This window comes from Salvelinus fontinalis, chromosome 31 (assembly GCF_029448725.1).
Source record: "Salvelinus fontinalis isolate EN_2023a chromosome 31, ASM2944872v1, whole genome shotgun sequence".
In the NCBI taxonomy this organism is placed as follows: domain Eukaryota; kingdom Metazoa; phylum Chordata; class Actinopteri; order Salmoniformes; family Salmonidae; genus Salvelinus; species Salvelinus fontinalis.
Window position 1 is genome coordinate 13,274,097 of NC_074695.1, and position 14,193 is coordinate 13,288,289.

A 14,193-nucleotide genomic window follows, 5' to 3' on the forward strand; every position below is an offset into this window, starting at 1 on the left:
AGGCTGTATCACAACCGGCCGTGATTGGGAGTCCCATAGGGCGGCGCAGAATTGGCCCAGCGTTGTCCATGTTAGGGTTTGGCGGAGGTAGGCCGTCATTGTAAATAAGAATTTGTTCTTAACTGCCTTGACTAGTTTGCCTAGTCGCTTTACACTACATATAATAATACAATTAAATTCTCTTTACATTCAAAACTAATGTCTATCAGAATTCCAGTCATTCCAATAAATGTTATACCCCTTGATCTTCAAGAATAGGACTTGGAAGTATAGATTAGCCAAATTGTTTTACCTGAGCATAACCCCAAAACTAAGGATTTATTAACCAGCCCTACTCTGTTTATGATTTTGTTTTCACAGAGGACTGATTGGGCTCAATGATTCGAGTTGAAAAAATAAATGCTGCGCTCATGGAATGGCATGCTTTCAGCACTACTGAAAAGTGCTATTTACATGTAAAAAAAAATATGCATATGCTGAATTTGCATATAGGCCAATTGTTTACCTTTTTGTTGGTGACACTTTGATATGTTGATAATATGCAGCTGTTTAAAGAGCAAATCCACAGATGAAACAAAAAACAGTTGCCACCTCTGTTTTGGTATGAAGCTGAGGGATGGGCCCGGAGAAATGTAACCACTCGCTGATTAATAGACAGAGCTATGGATGCTGACCCTCCAGGATATCAAAAATATTGTTTTAACCATGTTATGAGGCTATACAGTGTTTGTTTACATTTACAATGTTTACAAACATTGGAGTAAAACCAGGTTATACACTGCTCAAAAAAATAAAGGGAACACTTAAACAACACAATGTAACTCCAAGTCAGTCACACTTCTGTGAAATCAAACTGTCCACTTAGGAAGCAACACTGATTGACAATAAATTTCACATGCTGTTGTGCAAATGGAATAGACAAAAGGTGGAAATTATAGGCAATTAGCAAGACACCCCCAAAAAAGGAGTGATTCTGCAGGTGGTGACCACAGACCACTTCTCAGTTCCTATGCTTCCTGGCTGATGTTTTGGTCACTTTTGAATGCTGGCGGTGCTCTCACTCTAGTGGTAGCATGAGACGGAGTCTACAACCCACACAAGTGGCTCAGGTAGTGCAGTTCATCCAGGATGGCACATCAATGCGAGCTGTGGCAAAAAGGTTTGCTGTGTCTGTCAGCGTAGTGTCCAGAGCATGGAGGCGCTACCAGGAGACAGGCCAGTACATCAGGAGACGTGGAGGAGGCCGTAGGAGGGCAACAACCCAGCAGCAGGACCGCTACCTCCGCCTTTGTGCAAGGAGGTGCACTGCCAGAGCCCTGCAAAATGACCTCCAACAGGCTTGTATTTGGAAAGGATTGTGGTCCAGCAGAATACAAAACTAGTGATGGGCAGTGCTGCCCAATGTGTAATAAAGGTAATGTAAATGAATGCATTCTTTTAAATTGCACACAACGGGTAGGAGAAATACATTAACAGTAAACAAGAGGGAGTCACGTGTCCACAGGTAGCCTACAATATCACAATACAGTATTTCAGTAGGCCTATATACAGTCTCGTGCTGTAAATGAGAGGCATGTTTCATGGGGGGGGAAATTAATGTGACATAGGGTGTCGTTTTCTTAGCCGTTCTTCCATTTTTTATTTGTTTTGTATTTTCACCCCTTTTTTCTCCACAATTTTGTCGTATCCAATTGGTAGTAGTTACAATCTTGTCTCATTGCTGCAACTCCCATACGGACTCGGGAGAGGCGAAGGTCGAGAGCCATGCGTCCTCCGAAACACAATCCAACCAAGCCGCACTGCTTCTTGACACAATGCCCATCCAACCCGGAAGCCAGCCGCACCAATGTGTCGGAGGAAACACCGTACACCTGGCGACCGTGTCAACATGCACTGCACCCGGCCCACCACAGGAGTCGCTAGTGCGCGAGGAGACAAGGATATCCATGCCGGCCAACCCTCTCCTAACCTGGACGACGCTGGGCCAATTGTGCGCCGCCCCATGGGTCTCCCGGTCGCGGCCAGCTGCGACAGAGCCTGGACTCGAACCCAGAATCTCTAGTTGCACTGCAGTGCCTTAGACCACTGCGCCACTCGGGAGGCCCCTATCCTTTTCACTACATACTGGTATGGTTGTGGAGATAGTGAATATAATGTTTAAAAGGTGGAAAACTGACCTTTTAAAGGAAATATGTAACGTCTCAATAAGTGACATTTTATTTTCTATGATTAGGCTTGGTGGTCCGCAGAAATTGTACATTGGATTCCAGCACATCTTGCATACCCTGTATCAGAGGGACCTTCATGAACGAGGCCAATGGTCTAACCAAGTGTTTTCCCTGCAGTCCCTGTGACCCAGGTACATTTACATTTCTTCCAAACCTTCCCATCTTTCCTTTTAGCAGTACACATCATACCCTTTTCACTGCAGAGCTGAGTTGTATGGCACTGGTTTGGTTCTGCATCCACCAACTGGAAAGTACAATGTAAAATAGAAAATATCTGAGCCAGTATCTTACGTTTCAGGTCACCTCAATAGTGTGAAAAGGGTATAAGGTGCCTTCTCATAAGTAGTCCTCTGACTGAAATGAATCAACCCTGATATTTTCCAGGCACTCAGGCAGAGTGCAAACCAACAAGTAACACAGTCTGCGACATTCTAGATGGATTCTACTGTAGAAGCTACTCATCCAACTCTGAGTGTAGCTTTGCAGTAGAACATACACACTGTTCAGCGGGACAGAGTACTAAATCACCTGGTAAGTATGAAGTAGAGGCTAAATATTGTACAGGACATAATAATTCTGATGAATTTAACATGGGCTCTAGATAGCTTAGTGTTTTTTTCTCTGGTTTCTTTTTGAAGTGAAGTCATACCTCAGGTGATTTTGACTTCCACAGCACCACAATCGTTAACTTTTGAACATGTTAACATTGTTTGTTCTCACTTTATAGGTACAAAGACAACAGATACCATGTGTGAGGAGTGTCAGCATGGCTTTTACTCACAACATGGTGTCAACTGCACTGCTTGGACTGGGTAGGTCCTTGTTTGTGTACTAGTGTTTCTTGAATTGCTTTAGGTTTCTTTTAAAATAATTGGGACATTGATGATATTATATTTCAGAAAGCAGGATCAATGCTCTGATAACAAAAATCTGATTTCATTTATAGATTGCTTTCTTGCACCTTATTTGTGTAACAATCTTCAAAATGTTCTTAATTTGATGTTTTGGTGCCTCTAGGGCAATTCAGAACGCAGATTGAGGACCTTATTACTGATGAATGTCTTGGTTTTTTATGATCATGTTTTTCTTTCTACTTTTTAAATTATATCAAACTCAACCGTTTATCTTTTCCAGTAATGAAACCATGGAGGTCTCATGGTATAGTGGGGTTTTCAAAATGGGTCAAATTTGAGCACCTTTTGCTCCTGAATGTATTGTCATTCAGGTCCAAAAAGTAACTTTATAACCAATTCTTCCATAGGCAAATATGTATGGAAAGTCTTGTTTAAATCAAATGGGATGCTGCCAAAAACGGATTGAATTCAATTGATTTACCATTAACCCATATAAAACCTGACATTACAATATGCTGTAGTTGCATAGAAGTATTGATCTGTCTAATTAAATACGTGTGTGTCTCGATTACTCTGCAGTTGTGCAGCAATGGGACGCATGAAGACTGAAGATGGAAATTCTAGACAAGATGTTATTTGTAACAAAGTGCCATCAAGGAGTCATACCACTCTAATAGCTTCAATAATATTGTTATTATTAGGCCTATAGTAGCTGCACTGTTTTGTTTTCATTAAAAATATATATTTTTTAATCTAAATCCTAGTCATTTGAAGTTAATAAATCCTCATACAACATTGTTATGCAAGCAAAAGTCTTTATTGAAAAATAATTTCTAGTGAGTGAAAAATTCTGTTAATTTTATGGCTAAATAATCCAATGTTGTTATTGTCATTTAGTCTGTTTTAGTAGCTATAGCAATCCTAACTTTTGTAATACATCATAGGTTCCTTTTCAAGAAACGGGACCTGTATAAGTGACCAGTAATTCCCTGTACGTTATCTATTTGGATTCAATATTTCAGACTATCATAGTAATAACTGAGTAATGCAGATTACTTTATACTAGGGATTAGAGGTCGACCGATTATGATTTTCCAACGCCGATACAGATTATTGGAGGACCAAAAAAAGCCGATACCGATTAATCTGCTGATTTGTTTAAAACAAATGGTATTATAATTTTGGGGGGTTTTGTATTTATGACAATTACAACAATACTGAATGAACACTTATTTTAACTTAATATAATACATCAATCAAATCAATTTAACCTCAAATAAATAATGAAAGATGTTCAATTTGGTTTAAATAATGCAAAAACAAAGTGTTGGAGAAGAAAGTAAAAGTGCAATATGTGCCATGTAAAAAAGCTAATGTTTAAGTTCCTTGCTCAGAACATATGAAAGCTGGTGGTTCCCTTTAACATGAATCTTCAATATTTCCAGGTAAGAAGTTTTAGGTTGTAGTTATTATAGGAATTATAGGACTATTTCTCTCTAAACCATTTGTATTTCATATACCTTTGATTATTGGATGTTCTTATAGGCACTATAGTATTTCCAGTGTAACAGTATAGCTTCCGTCCCTCTCCTCGCCCCTACCTGGGCTCGAACCAGGAACACATCGAAAACAGCCACCTTCGAAGCATCGTTACCCATCACTCCACAAAAGCTTTGCAAGGGGAACAACCACTCCAAGTCTCAAAATGAGTAACGTTTGAAACGCTATTAGCGCACACCCCGTTAACTAGCTAGCCATTTCACAATGGTTACACCAGCCTAATCTCGGGAGTTGATAGGCTTGAAAGTCATAAACAGAGCTGTGCTTGAAGCATTGCGAAGAGCTGCTGGCAAACGCACGAAAGTGCCGTTTGAATGAATGCTTACGAGCCTGCTGCTGCCTACCACCGCTCAGTCAGACTACTCTATCAAATCATCGACCTAATTATAACATAACACACATAAATACGAGCCTTAGGTCATTAATATGTTCTAATCCGGAAACTATCATTTCGAAAACCAAACGTTTATTCTTTCAGTGAAATACGGAACCGTTACGTATTTTATCTAACGGGTGGCATCCATAAGTCTAAATATTCCTGTTAAGTTGCACAACCTCCAATGTTATGTCATAATTACGTAAAATTCTGGCAAATTAGTTCGCAATGAGCCAGGTGGCCCAAACTGCTGCATATATCCCGACTCTGTTGCACAGAACGCAAGAGAAGTGACACAATTTCCCTAGTTAAAATAAATTCATGTTAGCAGGCAATATTAACTAAATATGCAGGCTTAAAAATAGATACTTATATATTGATTTTAAGAAAGGCGCTTTTTTTGCGAATGCGCTTGTTAAATCACCCATTTGGCGAAGTAGGCTATGATTCAATGATAAATTAACAGGCACCGCATCGATTATATGCAACGCAGGACAAGCTAGATAACTACACATGGATTATATTACTAGTTTATCTAGTGATTATGTTAAGATTGATTGTTTTTATAAGATAAGTTTAATGCTAGCTAGCACCTTATCTCCTTGCTGCACTCGCATAACAGGTAGTCAGCCTGCCACGCAGTCTCCTCGTGGAGTGCAATGTAATCGGCCATGATCGATGTCCAAAAATGCCAATCACCGATTGTTATGAAAACTTGAAAATCGGCCCTAATTAAATCGGCCATTCTGATTAATCGGTCGACCTCTACTAGGGATGGGACTATAACAGTATTGTGATGCTCGTTAGTATTGTGACAAGGAAACAAAACACAAAGGAGATTTAACTTTGTTAGAAAAACAGCCCTAATGTTGTTAACAAACATCATTATGTTGTCATGCAGTCACATGTATTTATATTCCAAGCTTTAGCAGACAATACTTTACATAGAGAAGGTTTTTAAAAGGACCAAAGAGTTCGGTCTGCTTTGTGTTTTAATTTTGGTCATGGAAAGAATATTTAAATACTGGTATCGTGCCAGCCCTACTTTATAATATTACTAACTAAATGACTTGTTTGCTTCTTGTTTTCCAGAGTGGAAACAGCAGATAATGTTGCTGGTAATGTTGTAACTGGTGTAAGACTAAACTAGGATGAAATGCAATGAATGCATGCAGATACCCAGAAGGCTCTAAAACTGGAGCATGCAGATACCCAGAAGGCTGTAAAACTGGAGCATGCAGATACAGTATCTGCAGGAGATGACATGAATCTAGTAGTTATGAAGAGGACTGGCCACCCCTCAGAGCCTGTTTCATCTAGGTTTCTTCCTAGGTCCCTGCCTTTCTAGGGAGTTATTCCTAGCCACCGTGCTTCTACATCTGCATTGTTTGGTGTTTAAGGCTGGGTTTCTGTATACCACTTTGACATCTGCTGATGTAAACCGGCTTTATAAATACATTTGACTTATCAGGAGTGGACAGTTGAATACAGTGACTGAAATTGGTCATCCATAGCCACCTTTTCTTAAATCCTACCACTTCTTATATCTGCCAGGACATTAACACCTTTTACTTAAACTTTTATATTAACAGTACCTGTGCATTTAACTAAACTTTTCTAAATTCACTCTTTGAAACACCCAAACTGTTTTGATGACTGTTTGACTAACAATTAAATTATTGATTCTCATAAATGAATTTACACTGTCAATCCATGAGATGGCGCACAAGTGTAACAGTTACAGCAACGCTCAAGAACTTCTTTGTTCTAGTTCTCAGTCACAGAACCCTGGAGACGAAATAGAATGGGCTAATCAGAACCTAATAGCCCAGTGATCAGAAGAGGTGCAGGTTGGTATCGGTTTGGTTGTAACATTCAGATTAACGATTACAAACACACATCTATTTAAAACCCCACATTTTATATTATCTTCAAAAATAAAAGGTTATTACAAAAAAATGTCACAATGGATTAAATGAGTTAATTTCCTGAATTTGTAGCAGTAATTTCATAAGGCCTATCATGGCACTTAAAATGTAAATGAATGCCATATTTTACTTAGGTAAATGTCCTAAATCAACGGGCATTGGTGTAAAGTACTTAAGTAAAAATACTATCTTACAGAGTAGCTATAACTAACTAGCCAGCTAGCTTTGTAGCCATGGATTGTGCACCTTCCATTGTTTAGCCAAGTAGCTATCTGGTTGATGTTTTCCTTGTTAACAGAGCAGATGAAAGCAACATTAACCTCCACAAATGCTGTTTAAATCGATATCCATACTGAATGAAGCAGTTATGGGACTTTATGAGCATCCTTAACTTTTTCACTTAATTTAAAATATTTTGTGCAACTGACTTAAAGTTAAGGAAACTTTAAGGCAAAAAGGGGGAAATTAACTTAAGGTGTTTTATGCAACTGGGCCATGTACTTTACTATTTATATTTCTGCCAAATTTTACTTCACTACATTCCTAAAGAAAATAATGTACTTTTTACTTGAGTCATTTTCTATGAAGGTAATGTTACTTTTACCCAACACCGTCAACAGCCCCCTAAAGTCGGTAACCATAGCAATCAATCCCAAACGTGCCATGGAAATGTGTATCTTCAAGTGAGGCCTGTTGATACAGATTTGTTTAGTTGTCTGGTAGTTCCCATCCTGGATTACAATGCCTTCTAGATACGGATCCCTGGTGGACCTGGGCTCGGAGTACGTGACAATTAAAGCGCACTACAGCGGGTAGTATTTAACAAATCGGTTATGTCCTTGAGGCGTCACTCAAGGGTTACTTTGTATCAGTTTTTAAACCGGATTGCATTTGCAACATAATGCTCATAACAAATATGCAGGTTGGCTTTCTTCTAGATTAAAAAGTATGAGAATCTGCGTGTGTTGATGTATCGACGACTGTAACCCACCTGTGGAATGGTTAGAGTTCAAATTCCCCATTGACAACCGTTTAAGTACTACAGTATGGCCAGCAGAACACTCTCTAGTTTAGCCTATACTCGTTTCAAAACCTTTTACAGTGACATAAGTGTCACTGTCAAAGACGGAATAACATTGTGAATTAAATAAATCCAAGGTGCGAAATAGTCATAGCCTAGGAAATTAGGTAGTTCAGAGGCAAGGTGAGGATGGGCAAAATTATAACTAACTACAATTTATAAAGGCTGAAGCAAAGGTAGCCAGCAGATCTGACCCTCTTGTTTACAGCTACATTAAGTTAGTGCCATCATTCCTGTGTTGATTAAGACTCCATGGAGCCAGTAAGAGATATGGCTCGGAAAACCTACCTCAATCCACGGATGGGAAATTAGTTGTACTCGGAATTGTACCATTACACCAACTGATACACCGAGAAGATTGAACGACTACAGTAATTGTCCTATTAGAGTGATCCTTGCTATATGAGCAACATTACAATTCGCACCAAATGGCTTAACCCTATTGGCGCGATGCGTAGAGTGTTTGCCTTTAACGCCAGCGACCTGGGTCCGGAACGTGTGCGAGGATTGAGTAGTCAAACCACCGGGACGTGCAGGCCCGGCAGCAGGATTAACTCGGCAAGGGAGCATCAGAAATGACTATGGGGGCACAACTATTTTCGCTTGCTGATAACAGGATGGATAATAATCGATAGTACACAATGTATTTGCACCCAGGCAGGCCGTCTTGTCGCAAGAATACAGGCTACTGCACCGCTTTACAAACGTGGACATTTCATAACCGTCTGAAAAAGTGCAAATTATGACAACACTACACAGCTACATGCACAATACCCATCAATGCAATGCAAGACAGTTGCTATTACCGTAATAACACTTCCCATGCCAACACAATGCATTTCCAATCGCAGAAAGCAAACGATAATGTACAATGCACTCACTACCACGAGTTCTGTAAAACGCAGCTTGGACACAGCTACCAAGCTGGCTTCTGTCGTGAAAATATTTGGACAATCATATATCACAAATACCGGAGCATGCGAGTTCAAATATACTTTTTATTACTTCATAATAATAGCCGAGCTGGAATCATGAAAACTTCTTTCCAGCCTTGGGGCACATGTTTTATACATGTGTCCTCCTTACGTCACTCATAGTAACTCCTTAAAATGGCTCATCACCTCTGGCATTAAGCCACCATTATCATATTGCCTTCATATTAGGACATTTGACCTGTAGATTCACAGAAATAGTTTACTGCATGTAGGACCATAGCAACAGACCTTGGCACCCTACAGGTTTAACCAATACATGACATCCTGCTGACTCCACTGAAAGGGGAACCAACCCCTCCCTGTTCTGAACCCCCCCCCAAAAGGTGTAACCATAGTTGGCCATAACAGTTACAAGAATAACCACGTGCATGTCTAATGGTGTCCAATGACCTAGAGCAGAGTGCACTAGTTTTGCTGGCTCCTTCTGAAGTAATTAATTGCCTCATATGTACTGAAAAATTCACAAGAGTGCCGTACTATGCTGCGCATGATAGATACATTAGTATTACATAGCAACGAGTTGTTTATGTCAACCCTATAGTTACATCGTTACTCAACCATTGGTCAAGGTCTGCCCACCCTCAATGTAATGCAAAGCACCTCTACCATATAAAACCAACATTAAAAACAATCCGATTATATTATAAACCAAACATTTCCAATCCAAAAATCACATCACAGAAATCAAGCAGTAGATTTGGCAGCAACGCCAATAAAGAAAATCACGTCTACGTCTATTTCTGATATTTGCCACGCATTTCCAAAAGCAGGCAAATAAAATAATACAAGCCCAACCAGGCTGCCTGTTCTTACCCAGATTCAGAAGAGTTGCAGCCGCCTTGCTGTGTTGAACCTCCTCAGCAGTCTTGTTCCACTCCCCACGGAATTTGCTTCTAAAATCTCTCTCAAATACTAGTTGAACCAGCTGCGATTTCCTCCTGTGCAACATGCTCCGGTCTGTGCTAACTGAAAATGTTTTTCAATGTTGAAAAAAAAGAGTTATCGCAGATATCGCTGGACGCTCCAAGTGTTAATCCCCGTTGCAATGCCATCACAGTCAGCATTGCTGTGAGGCCCGGAGAGTCTATCCAAAATGATCTGCGTAGTCCATTTCTCTTCACCGGATCCGGCAATTTCAGTCTGTAGAAACTGGCGCGCGACATTCGTGGTTTCACTTTTTCCACATCCATAAAGGTTTAATTCTCTGGGTGCAAGGCACACAGGGCGTCAACAAATTGTCTGTTTCGTTCGTTAAATCTTCCTGACATTTCTCCCAGTACAGAATCCAGACTGGTAAAAACAAATATTTGTATTTTGCACTCCCTCTCATTATAACCTCTTATTGCTGGCCCATTGTTGTTTCGACCACATATTCTTTCAGATTTCTCCTCACTACTCGTTGCCGTTTGCTTTGGATTTGGGTTTCCATGTGCTTGTATTTCCCATAACTCATCAAGCTGCAGGAATACTCCAGCCACGCTCTGCCTTTAAAAAACGCGCAACAAAATGCCAGTTTCCTTCCACAGTGCTACAGGCGGGTTGGGTATTTCTCCAGACAAACCTGTGCTGGCTCCTCATCACCGAGGTCGTCAGGCACTAACGGGGGCGTCGGTGCTTGTAATATCCTGGTGGTGCTGCTGTTAGGTTCGGTCTTGGCGGCTGCAGGCCCCTCGGGTTGGTTACCGCTGTCACCAGGCTGCAAGACGGAAGCGCAGGTGCTTATTTGCTGCGCGTCCTTGGCCTCCGTGATTAGCGTCGGCTCGGCGGCCTTGGCCTCTGTGGCAGGCTTTTCTCCCCTGCGCTCCGCTCCGCTTTGGTCCGACGCTGCCGTTGTGCCCTGGCGACTTTCTAATGTCCATCATGCTATCAGCTACCTACCTAACTGTTAACATGAGCTACATTCCATCCAGCTGAGCGGTGAAACTTTTTTTCTCGTAGTAAGTCACTTTGAATGTAAACCTGAAGTGTCAAATTGACTCCGCCCTTAACAGTTTCTTTCAACTGGTAAAATGTCTAAAAATAGCCTACATCTGGTGAGATTATTTTGGGGAATTCTGCAGTTTCATTTACGATTTTAATTGGCTATATGAACAAGTGAGAAACATCCAGCACTAAACTAAATATAATTGTATTTGCTTACGAGCCCTTCCCAACAATGCAGAGTTGAAAAATAATAAAAAGTGAAAAGATTAATAAAATACAAGAATGGAGCTATATACAGGAAGTACAGTACCAGATCAAACAAGAGGAAGAAAATACAAGAACTGTCATAGAGATCCCCACCTGTCATAGTGTATGTTATCGAATTCTAAATTAGTTTTCGTCTCAATGTTCATTCTTGTACTTTTCCAGAGACATGCCTCTTTAGGGCTTTGTGTCAATGAATGACCCCACCAGCCTCCACTTTATCCAGTATTTTCTATCATAGTCAATGTGGTAAGGAGATGGCTGACAGGAATTTATATTCCCTCAAGGGTTGCACTTTATGTTTCATTTAGTTGAGGTTTCCTTTTACTAGGTATCAGACAGAGAGAACATCAATGCTGTTTGTGGGAAAAAGAACAGGTAAAGTAGCCTATTATCAGGACATTATCAGGGTTTTGTATGTACAGAATGGTATGAGTTTTGTAAACTTGACATCTTATTATGCTTAACAGATTCAAGCCTCCAGGACATTCATCAGAACAATCCAGTCTGGACTAGGCAGTAGGCCTCATTTACCACTCCATGGTAAATGTGATCTAGACTCCATTTTTAAATATTGGAGGCTGGCACATTTGTTTTGTGGTGTACAGATGAAAAAGACCATGCCCTTGATAGATGGCCTGAAACCCTAAAATGTAACCAAATATATATATATATATATGCACAGTACCAGGCAAACGTTTGGACACACCAACTCATTCCAGGGTTTGTCTTTATTTTTACAATTGTCTACATTGTAGAATAGTGAAGACATCAAAACTATGAAATATCACATATGGAATCATGTAGTAACCAAAAAAGTGTTAAGCAAATCACAATCTTGGCCTTCTTTCAAACAGCTTCATGAGGTAGTCACCTAGAATGCATTTCAATTAACAGGTATGCCTTTAAAAGTGAATTTGTGGAATTTCTTTCCTTAATGTGTTTGAGACAATCAGTTGTATTGTGACAAGGTATTGGTGGTATACAGAAGATAGCCCTATTTGGTAAAAGACCAAGTCCATATTATGGCAAGAACAGCTCAAATAAGCAAAGAGAAAGGACAGTCCATCATTACTTTAAGACATGAAGGTCAGTCAATGTGGAAAATTTCAAGAACTTTTAAAGTTTCTTCAAGTGCAGTCGCGAAAACCATCAAGTGCTTGTCACGTGTGCTTCCTCTCCGGCCTCTAGGTCACCAGGCTGCTCGTTAATGGTGCACACCTGTCACCATCAGTACGCACATCAGCACATAATGACACTCACCTGGACTCCATCACCTCCTTGATTTCCTGCTCTATATATGTCACTCCCCTTGGTTCCTTCCCCAGGCTTAATTTTTTCTGTTTCTTGTCTGTGTGCTGTTAGTTTTTCTTGTTCCAAATGTTAGATCTTTGGGTCCAGAGTAGGTGAACGGATGATCTCCGCATGTGTGGTTCCCAGCGTGAAGCATGGAGGAGGAGTTAAAATGGTGTGGGGGTGCTTTGCTGGTGACACTGTCAGTGATTTATTTAGAATTCAAGGCACACTTAACTAGTTGGCTACCACAGCATTCTGCAGCGATACGCCATCCCATCTGGTTTGCGCTTAGTGGGACTATCATTTGTTTTTCAACAGGACAATGACGCCACACACCTCCAGGCTGTGTAAGTGCTATTTGACAAAGAAGGAGAGTGATGGAGTGCTGCATCAGATGACCTGGTCTCCACACTCACCCAACCTCAACCCAATTGAGATGGTTTGGGATGAGTTGGACTGCAGAGTGAAGGAAAAGCAGTCAACAGGTGCTCAACATCTGTGTCACCTCCTGTTGGAAAAGCATTCCAGGTGAAGCTGGTTGAGAAGCTGAATAATCAGAAACATAAAATACATTTTGATTTGTTTAACACTTTTTTTCAGTTACTACATGATTCCATGTGTTATTTCATAGTTTTGATGCCTTCACTATTATTACCCCTTGGCAGTGTAATTGGACAGCACAGCATTGATTTCACTGCTACTCAGACAATACACAACTTTACATTTGTCACCAGAGTATTTTAGTCCCATGGATACATTGATTAGACTGTATTAGTGATTTAAATACTCGGATGGCTCACAACTTCCTCCAGCTAAATCAAGACAAGACCGAGGTACTTATTGTTGGAGCCAAAGCACAGAGAGAGAATCTGGAAGCACATTTTAATTATCGGGCAATAAAGATAAAAAACCTAGGTGTTATTGTAGCTTCTGAACTCAATTACAATTCACACATTAGGAATGTGACCGAAATAGCTTTTTACCACCTGAGGAAAATTGCCAAGGTGCGGCCATTTCTCTCACAGGCTGATAGACTCATCCATGCTTGACTACTGGGATGCTCTCTGAAGACCACACATTACATTGGTTTTAAGGTCACTGCACTGGCTGCCAGTTTTAGAATTAATTTAATGATTCTTCTATTGGATTTTAAATCAATCCATGATTGTGCTCCACAATACATGTCAGACATGCTTTTGAGTTATGTACCCAGTAGGTCCCTCACATCCTCTGGCACTGGCCTTTTAACTATTCCAAAGCCTAGGACCAAAAGGTGTGAAGAGTCAGCCTGTAGTTATTATGCCCCCAGCTTCTGGAATAGCCTGCCAGAGAACCCGAGGGGGACTGAAACTGTGGATCTATTTAAGAGCTCTTAAAACACACATTTTTAGGTTTGCTATTCATTGCGGTGCTTGGGGTGTTTCTGTTATTTTTCTGTGAAGCACATTGCATTGCATTCCATGTCTGAAATGTGCAGTATAAATAATAAAGATTTGAATGTGTCCATATGGCAAAGGCTGGTGCTCTTGCATTAGTTTAATTTAAACTTTTACATTTGTATAATTTTATGGTTAACCACATAACAATACATTTGAGAAACAAACATTGTTGAAAAGAAACTGTTCCATGAAAATGCGCATATAATCATAACTGGCACGCAGATTGGTAGAAATTGTTAAATAAATTGT

At 40.3% G+C, this 14,193-nt stretch overlaps 1 protein-coding gene and 1 long non-coding RNA gene across 2 annotated transcripts in view; both read left to right on the top strand.

The window, feature by feature from the left end:
* Nucleotides 1-14,193, top strand: part of LOC129829575 (tumor necrosis factor receptor superfamily member 14-like) — a gene marked incomplete at its 5' end in the record, with an annotated part of 47,615 nt that overhangs the window by 785 nt on the left and 32,637 nt on the right. The window lies entirely within an intron of this gene.
* Nucleotides 2,492-12,006, top strand: LOC129829579 (uncharacterized). The gene is made up of 5 exons (XR_008755406.1): nt 2,492-2,759; nt 2,956-3,040; nt 3,662-4,073; nt 6,111-6,868; nt 11,375-12,006. It is a non-coding gene; the product is annotated as an uncharacterized LOC129829579 (long non-coding RNA).